A 12,820-nucleotide genomic window follows, 5' to 3' on the forward strand; every position below is an offset into this window, starting at 1 on the left:
GTGAGGTGTAGTATATAGAGGATCTGTCAACTCTCCTGTGTGGTGTAGTATATAGAGGATGTGTCAGCTCTCCTGTGTGGTGTAGTATATAGAGGATCTGTCAGCTGTCCTGTGTGGTGTAGTATATAGAGGATGTGTCAGCTCTCCTGTGTGGTGTAGTATATAGAAGATTTGTCAGCTGTCCTGTGTGGTGTAGTATATAGAGGATCTGTCAGCTCTCCTGTGTGGTGTAGTATATAGAGGATCTGTCAGCTCTCCTGTGTGGTGTAGTGTATAGAGGATCTGTCAGCTCTCCTGTGTGGTGTAGTATATAGAGGATCTGTCAGCTCTCCTGTGTGATGTAGTATATAGAGGATCTGTCAACTCTCCTGTGTGGTGTAGTATATAGAGGATCTGTCAGCTCTCCTGTGTGGTGTAGTATATAGAGGATCTGTCAGCTCTCCTGTGTAGTATAGTATATAGAGGATCTGTCGTCTCTCCTGTGAGGTGTAGTATATAGAGGATCTGTCAACTCTCCTGTGTGGTGTAGTATATAGAGGATGTGTCAGCTCTCCTGTGTGGTGTAGTATATAGAGGATCTGTCAGCTGTCCTGTGTGGTGTAGTATATAGAGGATGTGTCAGCTCTCCTGTGTGGTGTAGTATATAGAAGATCTGTCAGCTGTCCTGTGTGGTGTAGTATATAGAGGATCTGTCAGCTGTCCTTTATGGTGTAGTATATAGAGGATCTGTCAGCTCTCCTGTGTGGTGTAGTATATAGAGGATCTGTCAGCTCTCCTGTGTGGTGTAGTATATAGAGGATCTGTCAGCTCTCCTGTGTAGTGTAGTATATATAGGATCTGTCAGCTCTCCTGTGTGGTGTAGTATAGTATATAGAGGATCTGTCAGCTCTCCTGTGTGATGTAGTATATAGAGGATCTGTCAGCTCTCCAGTGTAGTGTAGTATATAGAGGATGTGTCAGCTCTCCTGTGTGGTGTAGTATGTATGTGGCACCCGTGAGGGTTCAGTCGCCACAGAGGTACTACATCTAGTGGTGCCTCACTCTCAGGTAAGGAAAGGGTACTGCCCGGGACCCCAACACCCGCATTAAACACTACACTACTCCAGGCTGGCTGGAAGGGCAAGATGCGCTGTGTTCTGCTGAGCCTTGTCCCTTGCTGGAGTGCGGGGAACCAGAGTGAGGGGGAACCAGTAGTGGGTGTGGGTGGAAGACGTAGAACAGTGGAGCAAGTGAATAGCAGGTGTATAAAAAGGGAAGCCATCTTATTTAGTTATGCAGTGCGGTAAGCAAGTGCAGAAAGAGGAGAGGAGGGGAGCAGAATCTCATCAGGAGCTCTTCTCCATCAGTGGGGCCTAGTGAGAGAGGCCCAGGAGGGGAGCAGAGGAGAAAGGCTCCGGTAACTGAAGGGATCCCAGGGGGTACGGTGAGTGCAGGACGGCACCCGTACGCCCGAATCTGTCAAGAGTCAGAGGAATCAGGCCGCAAGAAGGGAACTGGTCCCCGGACTAGTCGTGTTACTTCAGGTCTCGACTAGAAAACCGGAGGCTTCTGACCTTTATGGTGCAGTCGCCACACTAGCATCCGAGTGGCCAAGAAAGGTAGCCATTCAGGACAAGGGAACTCTAGGTTGCCCTGAAGGATCTGAGGACACCATCTTGGGACTTAGTTTGCGAGGCGCAGGGCAGGAGGGAGACCACCCAGCGCGGGAAGTCGGCTGAGGAAAGGAACATAAAGAAAGGGGGTCCCGCCAAGTACCCTTGAATGGCCTGGGGGACTGCTGAACCCCTGCCTGGCAAACGCAGTGCGACGGGGGAGTCTGACACCTGGACAGTGTACCCGAGGAACCTAAAAAAGGAACTGTGGGTAAACTCGGATGACTGCACTCCACTGTCTCTGTCCGTTATTGCCGCTGCGCCATCATTACTCCTGCACTACAACGCCCAGCATTCCACCTACAACATTGACACTGCCCTGGAGCTCAGCCCTGCCTGTGGAGGGCTATAGCAACACTGCTGCCCTAACATCAGCCCCAGAGGACCTGCTCCGCAGCGGCGGCTCCCTTTTGGCCGCATACCACAGGTGGCGTCACAAACTCTTTCTACCAAAACCATCAATTCCCCTGTACGTAATACCCCCCCCCTTTTTATTGACCGCCCTGGGCCACGGACCGGGTCACCGCCACTGTGACATCTCCCCTAGCAACGACCGGCCCGGCACCGAGTAGCCCCCACGGCCCAGGGGGCGCGTCATATAGAGGATCTCTTAGCTCTCCTGTGTGGTGTAGTATATAGAGGATCTGTCAGCTCTCCTGTGTGGTGTAGTATATAGAGGATCTGTCAGCTCTCCTGTGTGGTGCAGTATATAGAGGATCTATCATCTCTCCTGTGTGGTGTAGTTTATAGAGGATCTGTCAGCTCTCCTGTGTGGTGTAGTATATTGAGGATCTGTCAGCTCTCCTGTGTGGTGTAGTATTTAGATGATCTGCAAGTTCTCCTGTGTGGTTTAGTATAAAGAGGATCTGTCAGCTCTCCTGTGTGAAGTAGTAAATAGAGGATCTGTCAGCTCTCCTGTGTGGTGTAGTATATAGAGGATCTGTCAGCTCTCGTGTGTGGTGTAGTATATAGAAGATCTGTCGGCTCTCATGTGTGATGTAGTATATAGAAGATCTGTCGGCTCTCATGTGTGATGTAGTATATAAAGGATCTGTCAGCTCTCCTGTGTGGTGTAGTATGAATTGGATCTGTCAGCTCTCCTGTGTGGTGTAGTATATAGAGGATCTGTCTGCTCTCCTGTGGGGTGTAGTATACAGATGATCTGTCAGCTCTCCTGTGTGGTGTAGTATATAGTGGATCTGTCAGCTCTCCTGTGTGGTGTAGTATGAACAGGATCTGTTAGCTCTCCTGTGTGGTGTAGAATATAGAGGATCTGTGTGCTCTCCTGTGTGGTGTAGAATATAGAGGATCTGTCTTCTCTCCTGTGTGGGGTAGTAAATAGAGGATCTGTCGGCTCTCCTGTGTGATGTAGTATATAGAAGATCATTCAGCTCTCATGTGTGGTGTAGTATATAAAGGATCTGTCAGCTCTCCTGTGTGGTGTAGTAAATAGAGGATCTGTCGGCTCTCCTGTGTGCAGTAGTATATATAGAATCTGTCAGCTCTCCTGTGTGATTTAGTATATAGAGGATCTGTGAGCTCTCCTGTGTGATGAATATATAGAGGATGTGTCAGCTCTCCTGTGCGGTGTAGTATATAGAGGATCTGTCAGCTCTCATGTGTGGTGTAGTATATAAAGGATCTGTCAGCTCTCCTGTGTGGTGTAGTATATAGAGGATCTGTCTGCTCTCCTGTGTGGTGTAGTATATAGAGGATCTGTGTGCTTTCCTGTGTGATGTAGTATATAGAGGATCTGTGTGCTCTCCTGTGTGGTGTAGTATATAGAGGATCTGTCATCTCTCGTGTGTGGTGTAGTATATAGAGGATCTGTGTGCTCTCCTGTGTGGTGTAGTATATAGAGGATCTGTCAACTCTCGTGTGTGGTGTAGTATATAGAGGATCTGCCAACTCTCGTGTGTGGTGTAGTATATAGAGGATCTGCCAACTCTCGTTTGTGGTGTAGTATATAGAGGATCTGCCAACTCTCCTGTGTGGTGTAGTATATAGAGGATCTGCCAACTCTCCTGTGTGGTTTAGTATATAGAGGATCTGTCAGCTCTCCTGTGTGGTGTAGTATGTAGAGGATCTGTCAGCTCTCCTGTGTGGTGTAGTATATAGATGATCTGTGTGCTCTCCTGTGTGGTGTAGTGTGGTGTAGTATATAGAGGATCTGTCAGCTCTCCTGTGTGATGTAGTATATAGAGGATCTGTCAGCTCTCCATTGTGGTGTAGTATATAGAGGATCTGTCAGCTCTCATGTGTGGTGTAGTATATAAACGATCTGTCAGCTCTCCTGTGTGGTGTAGTTTATAAAGGATCTGTCAGCTCTCCTGTGTGGTGTAGTATATAGAGGATCTGTCAGCTCTCCTGTGTGATGTAGTATATAGAGGATCTGTCAGCTCTCCTTTGTGGTGTAGTATATAGAGGATCTGTCATCTCTCCTGTATGGAGTAGTATATAAAGGATCTGTCAGCTCTCCTGTGTGGTTTAGTATATAGAGGATCTGTCAGCTATCCTGTGTGATGTAGTATATGGAGACTCTGTCAGCTTTCCTGTGTGGTGTAGTATATAGAGGATCTGTCAGCTCTCCTGTGTGGTATAGTATATAGAGGATCTGTCATCTCTCCTGTGTGGTGTAGTATATAGAGGATCTATCAGCTCTCCTGTGTGGTGTAGTATATAGAGGATCTGTCAGCTCTCCTGTGTGATGTAGTATATATAGGATCTGTCAGCTCTCCTGTTTGGTGCAGTATATAGAGGGTCTGTCAGCTGTCCTGTGTGGTGTAGTATACAGAGGATCTGTCAACTCTCGTTTGTGTTGTAGTATATAAAGGATCTTTCAGCTCTCCTGTTTGGTGCAGTATATAGAGAATCTGTCAGCTCTCCTGTGTGGTGTAGTATATAGAGGATCTGTCAGCTCTCCTATGTGGTATAGTATATAGAGGATCTGTCAGCTCTCCTGTGTGGTGTAGTATTTAGATGATCTGCAAGTTCTCCTGTGTGGTTTAGTATAAAGAGGATCTGTCAGCTCTCCTGTGTGAAGTAGTAAATAGAGGATCTGTTAGCTCTCCTGTGTGGAGTAGTATATGGAGGATCTCTCCTGTATGTTGTAGTTTGTAGAGGAACTATGAGCTCTCCTATGTGGTGTAGTATATAGAGGATCTGTCAACTCTCTTATGTGGTGTAGTATATAGAGGATCTGTCGGCTCTCATGTGTGGTGTAGTATATAGAAGATCTGTCAGCTCTCCTGTGTGATGTAGTATAAAGAGGATCTGTCAGCTCTCCTGTGTGATGTAGTATATAGAGGATCTGTCAGCTCTCCTGTGTGGTGTAGTATATAGAGGATCTGTGTGCTCTCCAGTGTAGTGTAGTATATAGAGGATCTGTTAGCTATCCTGTGTGATGTAGTATATAGAGGATCTGTCAGCTCTCCTGTGTGGTGTAGTATATAGAGGATCTGTCAGCTCTCCTGTGGTGTAGTATATAGAGGATCTGTCGGCTCTTCTGTGTGATGTAGCATATAGAGGATCTATCAGCTCTCCTGTTTGGTGTAGTATATAGAGGATCTGTCAGCTCTCCTGTGTGGTGTAGTATATAGAGGATCTGATAGCTGTCATGTATGGTGTAGTATATAGAGGATCTGATAGCTCTCGTTAGTGGTATAGTATATGGAGGATCTGTCAGCTCTCCCGTGTGGTGTTGTATATAGAGGATCTGTCAGCTCTCCTGTGTGGTGTAGTATATAGAGGATCGGTGTGCTTTCCTCTGTGGTGTAGAATATAGAGGATCTGTCAGCTCTCCTGTATGGTGTAGAATATAGAGGATCTGTCAGCTCTCCTTTGTGGTGTAGTATATAGAGGATCTGTCAGCTCTCCTGTGTGGTGTAGTATATAGAGGATCTGTCAGCTCTCCTGTGTGGTGTAGTATATAGAGGATCTGTCAGCTCTCCTGTGTGGTGTAGTATACAGAGGATCTGTCAGCTCTCCTTTGTGGTGTAGTATATAGAGGATCTGTCAGCTCTCCTGTATGGTATAGTATATAGAGGATCTGTCGGCTCTCCTGTGCAGTGTAGTATATAGAGGATCTGTCAGCTGTCCTGTGTGGTGTAGAATATAGAGGATGTCTCAGCTCTCCTGTGTGGTGTAGTATACAAAGGATATGTCAGCTCTCCTGTGTGGTGTAGTATATAGAGGATCTTTCAGCTCTCCTGTGTAGTGTAGAATACAGAGGATTTGATAGTTCTCCTGTGTGGTGTAGTATAGAGAGGATCTGTTAGCTCTCCAGTGTGGTTTATTATATAGCGGGTCTGTCAGCTGTCCTGTGGTGTACTATATAGAGGATCTGTCAGCTCTCCTGTGTGGTGTAATTTATAGAGGATCTGTCAGCTCTCCTGTGTGGTGTAGTACATAGAGAATCTGTCAGTTCTCCTGTGTGGTGTAGTATATAGAGGATGTGTCAGCTCTCCTGTGTGGTGTAGTATATAGAGGATCTGTCAGCTCTCCTGTGTGGTGTAGCATATTGAGGATCTGTCAGCTCTCCTGTGGTGTAGTATATGGAGGATCTGTCAGCTCTCCTGTGTGGTGTAGAATATAGTGGATCTGTCTGCTCTCCTGTGTAGTGTAGTATATAGAGGATCTGTCAGCTCTCCCGTGTGGTGTAGTATATAGAGGATCTGTCATCTCTCCTGTGTGGGTAGTATATAGAGGATCTGTCAGCTCTCCTGTGTAGTGTAGTGTATAGAGGATATGTCAGCTCTCCTGTGTGTTGTAGTGTATAAAGGATCTTTCAGCTGTCCTGTGTGGTGTAGTATATAGAGGATCTGTCAGCTGTCCTGTCTGGTGTAGTATAAAGAAGATCTGTCGGTTCTCCTGTGTGGTGTAGTATATAAAGGATCTGTGTGCTCTCCAGTGTGGTGTAGTATATAGAGGATCTGTCAGGTGTCCTGTGTGGTATAGTATATTGGGGATCTATCAGCTCTCTTGTGTTGTGTAGTATAAAGAGGATCTGTCAGCTGTCCTGTGTGGTGTAGTATATAGAGGATCTGTCAGCTCTCCTGTGTGGTGTAGAATACAGAGGATCTGTCAGCTCTCCTGTGTGGTGTAGAATATAGAGGTTCTGTCTTCTCTCCTGTGTGATGTAGTATAGAGAGGATCTGTCAGCTCTCCTGTGTGGTGTAGTATATAGAGGATCTGTCAGCTCTCCTGTATGGTGTAGTATATAGAGGATCTGTCAGCTCTCCTGTGTGGCATAGTATATAGAAGGTCTGTCAGCTTTCCTGTGTGGTGTAGAATATAGAGGTTCTTTCAGCTATCCTGTGTAATGTATCATATAGAGTACCTGTTAGCTCTCCCATATGGTATAGTGTATATAGGACCTATCCTGTGCGGTATTTTTATATAACTGCATGGTGGGCCCCAAGAATGATTTTTCTCTGGTGGGCCCAAGGTACTCCAGTTCGATGCTGAATACAATCCAGAATTGTGTTTGCCTTTTTTGCTGCTGTTGACTCATGTTCAATCTTTGATCTGTTAGTATACCCAAGTCTTTTTCACATGTGCTGTTGCTTAGCCCTATTCCTCAGTGAGAAATCTCTGACATAAAAGTGGTCTTGTCTCTTCAGCCTCATCTCAGACTTGAGCTCCTATATTGCTCCACTGTGGCCCTCACTAAGCCCTAGTGTGGTGTATCTGAATAACCCCTCATTTTCTAGCTAACACCTACTGTGTCTGCCTGCATGTGTCTGACTTCTACTAGCACAAAGCACTCTCTAATTTTTTTCTCTATTGGTGCATTCACATTTCATTTAGTTACACGCTCGGTGGCCTTGGCGGGGCATACGTCCAATCCCCCCCACATATGGATTTATGCACCTACGAGGCCATAGACTGTAATGGTACCGGTAGAGTGAACGTGTGTCATAGACTTAGTCTTGGTGTCTGTCTCCAGTAGGCGTATACGGACGAAAATGATGCACGGCAGAGTGCACATTCGCTCTGCTGGCACCATTAAAGAGGTGGTCCACTACAATGTATAATTTGCACATCGATTTAAACCTTTTAAATATGTATTTTTGTAAATACCTTATGTTGCCATATGTACCTGTGAGCGGCGCTATCGCTGCTCTCTCAGTCCTGATCATGTGACCCCGACTGCAGCCGCCGCTGACATCCGCTGATGTCACATCTGTTGCACAGCTTCTGGATACCCACAGTTGCAGTAGAAAACTTCACAGAGCAGATTACATAGGATAACAAGCTTTTACTTCTCAGAACATGAGCTAAAGGAAAAAACGCACAGTCACTCAGTACTGCACCAGGAAGTAAGAACAAAACAGAAAGTACAAGTGAAACTTTTTTTTGTACAATACAGTAAACAAGGAAACTTTACACAACATCACCATCTACTGTCAGATCAGCATAAAGGCCTCGTTCACACAAACAAAGAAGTCCTCAACTGTTGCATATACCGACACCCTTTCTCAGCAGTAAGGACTTATTCAGTCAAACCTAATTTCTTCATTAGTCTCTGATGTTTTTCAGCATTCAATGCCTTTGTGAAAATTGTTACGGATCCGGGTGGTGGAACCTCTGTTCTGCGGTGCAAGAAGGGACCAGAGGGGCGTAACTAGGTATCAACTCGGACCGACCAAGGTCTTACGGCGGTTCAATCGACTCCGTGACCAGGGAAGGACCGAGCAGACTGACCAGGTGCTACTCTGGGACCGACCTTGTATGAAAGCAGGTGACTCCCACTGGTCGGAAGGCAGCGACTGACCGGTACAGCAGATGAGCACAGCAGTCATGCTGACGGGTCATCCGGGCAGATGGACTGGCAGACACGGCAGGTAACAAGCAGAAGCCTCCAGGTAGGCTGGCTGGTAGGCACGGCAGGTAACAGGCAGGTGCTTCCAGGTAAGCGGGCTGGCAGGCACGGCAGGTAACAGCCAGGTGCTTCCAGGTAAGCAGGCGGGCAGGGCCCATAGACAGACTGGCAGACTGGACTGTAGACAGACTGTCGGGCTGGAGAGTAGACAAGCTGGCGGACAGGGCTGGTAGTCAGGCTGGCGGACTGGACTTGTAACCAGGCTGGCGGATTGGACTTGTAGTCAGGCTGGCGGACTGGACTTGTAGACAGACTGGAGGGCAGGACTGGTAGTCAGGCTAGCAGCGGGACCTGAGGGCAGAAGCAGAGTTTTACAAACAAGGAAAGGGAGAAGGGGAGAAAAAAAATCAGCTCACCCGATCATTAACAGCTGGAGGCTCTGTGTGAGTTGATCCGACAGCGGAATAGCCCTGGTTCCAGGCACTCTTTTAGAACAGGAAAAAGAAATGTGGTCTTCCAGCGGATCTTCGATAAAATTAAGCTTTTATTAGGAACATATAAAAGCAGCCATGTCACAAGGACAATACACGGGATACAAGGACACAAGACATGATAGTCCCAGAGTTTAACACACAAAGCTACAACCTTGCAAGGGCACCTCCATTTTGGAGGAGGTGCCTTATATATGAGAGGTCCTCCGGCCATTGGCCGGGGACTCCTTAGGACGGCGCGTGCAGCCCCTTTAAGAGGGAGGGAGCGCGCACGCGCCCTAAGCACAGTGCCCGGGAAGCTGCGCGCGCCAGCAGCAGCAGAAGCAGGAGCGCCGGAGGATGCCGGGCGGGGAGCGCGGCGGTAAGAGGGACAGCGTCTCTGCCTGTCAGGGGGCAGAGACGCCGATACTACAAAAATGTCTGCTGTCATATCTTCAGTTGGATAATATTCTAATTTCAGGATTCCTTGTGCCTGATGGTCCCTCAAGAAATGATACTTCACATCAATGTGCTTGGTTCTTGGGTTAACTCTTTCCATCTGAGCAAGAACAAGACATCCCTGATTGTCCTCATTTATTTTTGTTGGTTCCAACTGTGCTTGTCCTAGGTCTGTTAGCAATTGTCTTAACCATAGAACTACTTGACTCGCATGTGCTGCTGCAACATATTCTGCTTCTGTTAACGACAGCGTTACTATTGATTGTTTTTTACTAGTCCAACTAATTGGTCCACCTGTGAGAAAGAAAATATAGCCACTGGTAGATTTTCTGTCAGTTGGATCTCCAGCCCAATCTGCATCAACGTATCCAGTTAAAATGCATTTATCACTTGTAGGCAGTTTCAGTTTAACATTGCTGGTTCCTTTCAAATAACGTATTATTCTCTTCACAGCATTCCAATCCGCTTTACTTGGCTTGGACACTTTTCTACTCAGAATCCCTACTACTGCTGCAATGTCTGGCCTTGTAACAGTCGCTAGATACAGTAATTTTCCTATCGCCATTCTGTACTCTTCATTATTTGGTAACACATTTTTCTCACTACTCATCTCTTTAAGATAATTAGTTTCCATTGGAGACTTTGCTGGTTTTGCATCCTTCAATCCTAATGTTTTGGTTATGTCTTGAATCATGTGATTTTGATTAAGTAGGAAACTTCCATCTTCTTCTCTTTCTATCTGTATTCCTAAGTACTGTTTCACATTTCCCAAGTCTTTGATCTCAAAATGTTGATTCAGGATTTTTAATATGTCCTCTTTATCCCTTTCTTTTTCAAAACAAACTAAAATGTCATCAACATATATGAGTATATAGATCCATCAGTCCATTAGTCTTTTTGTGTACAGGCAAGGATCAGCTTTGTTTCTTTTAAATTTTTCATTTGTGAGCACCTCCGTGATTTTATCATTCCACGCTTTAGCAGCTTGTTTTAAACCGTATATACTTTTCTGTAATTTCCAATCCATGTTTGGGTTACTTTCATCTTTGAATCCTGGATGTTGTTCCATGTAAATATCTTCTGCTAAACTTCCATTTAAAAATGTTGTCTTTACATCCAGATGTTTCAGTTCCATTTGTTTCATTGCTGCAACTGCAAACAAAGTTCTTATTGTAGTATGTTTGACAACTGGAACAAATGTTTCATCATAGTCTCCATATTTTTGAGAATAACCTTTCGCTACGAGTCTTGCTTGGTATCGTTCAGCTGTGCCATCTGTTCGGTACTTTACTTTAAAAACCCATTTACATCCTATAGCTTTTCTTCCTTCTGGTAATTCTGTTAGTGTCCATGTTTTTGAGTCATGCATGGATTTTATTTCTATTTCTGTTGCTTCTATCCATTTATTGGCTTTTTCTTCAGGAAGTCGAGATATGTCTTCCCAAGAAGTAGACTCATAAATTTTACTTGTACTTGCCTTGTATGAAAGGCGTATTGGTGGTTTTCCTTTGTTTTCTCTTATTGAATCTTTTGGTTCTCTGTCTGTTTGTAGTTGTATCTCTTCACTTTCAGCATTCTGTTTTTCATTAATTTCAACTTCTTTTTCATCAGATATTCCTTCAGCTATATCATTACTGCTTTTCTCATTTTTTGTTTCCAGTGAAATCATAGTGTCTTCATTTTGGTCCTCAATGAATGTCACACTGTTACTCACCATAACTCTGTCTGTTTTGGGATCTAGTATTCTATATCCTTTGCAATTTTCACTATATCCAACAAATATTCCTTCCATGGACCTATTTTGAAGTTTGGAACGTTTTTCTGTTGGAATGAATACAAAAACTTTACAACCAAAAACTCTTAAATGATTTACACTTGGTTTCATACCTTGCCACAGTTCAAATGTTTTTTTTAGTTTTCTAGAAAAAAGTCGGTTCTGTAGATATGTAGCTGTCATTGCTGCTTCACCTGAGTATTTCTCTGATAGTTTGGAATCTGTCAGCATACACCTTATCATTTCAGTCAGAGTTCTGTTTTTCCTTTCTGCTACTCCATTTTGTTCAGGTGTGTATGGAACAGTCTTTTGATGCTCTATACCATTTTTTCTTAAGTAGTTTTTTATGTGGTGTCCTGTGAATTCACCTCCATTATCACTTCTAATGACAATTGGCTTCCTCTGAAACTTGTTATTCGACTTTGTCACGTAGTCTACTAGTTTATTGAAAGCTTTGCTTTTGCTCTTGATCAAATATGTGACTGTGTATCTTGAGTAGTCATCTATAAAAGTCACCATATATCTATAGCCTCCTGATGTAGTCACTTTCATGGGTCCACATACGTCAGTATGCAGCAAATCAAGTGGTCTTGTGCTTTTCGTTTCACTTTCTTTAGGAATTTTTGGATTTTATACAACATTCACATCTTAGGCTGTGTGCCCACTATGAGTTTTTTAAGCGTTTCCGCAGCGTCAATTCCACTGCAGAAACGCTTAAAAAACACTTGGTAGAAGGTCTGCCATGTTCCCCAATGAAAATCCGCATGTGTTGTGCACATGCTGCGGAAATTTCCGCTGCAGATTATCATTGCTGAAAAATCCGCAGCACTACCAATTATTTTGCGGAAGTGCGGCGTTTTTGCCACCGTTGACTTGCATTGGAACGCATGGATTCCGCATCACTGTATATGTAGATGCGCATTCCATGCGTTCCAATGTGTGGATGGTACCCGGGTGTGGAGGACAGGAGACTCTCCTCTGGACCCAGGTACCATAGTACCTGTTAAAAAAATAATAAAATAAAAAATAAATATTATACTTACCTTCTGATGGCCCCCGGTGTCCTTGTCTTGGCTTGCCGGCATCTCGCGGTAGACTAAAGGACCTGCAGTGACGTCATTTAGTCATGTGACGGGTCACGCGACCACTGACGTCGGCAGGTCCTTTAGTCTACCGCGTGCTGCAGGCAAGCCAAGACAAGGACACCGGGGGGGCATCAGAAGGTAAGTATATATTTATTTTTTACCATTCTTTCGGTCACACTATATAAATCCATGCCGGTTGCATGGATTTATATAGTGTGACCAAGTTGTCAAGCACTTTCCAAGTGATACTAAAATCACTTGGAAAGCACTTGACAACCCGCATGCGGAAATGCATGTGAAGAATGCTTCACTTCCGCTTGTCCCTGGCAGGAAAAACGCATGTACAATCCGCATGCGTTTTTTCTGCCAGGGAGATGCAGAAACGCTTACCTTATGGTAATTTAGCAATCAGATATCAATAGATCCTTTATCAATTCTTTCCTTTGTAGCTCCATTATACTTTCAGGATGTCTGTGTCCTAGACATCTATGCCACATGTGAATACAATTCTTGTGATCATGTGTACACAACTTCATCTGTTCCTTTAATGTGTCTAG

This window comes from Phyllobates terribilis, unplaced genomic scaffold (genome assembly GCF_046119375.1).
Source record: "Phyllobates terribilis strain yellow unplaced genomic scaffold, ASM4611937v1 Scaffold_3__8_contigs__length_932513732, whole genome shotgun sequence".
NCBI classification, from domain to species: domain Eukaryota; kingdom Metazoa; phylum Chordata; class Amphibia; order Anura; family Dendrobatidae; genus Phyllobates; species Phyllobates terribilis.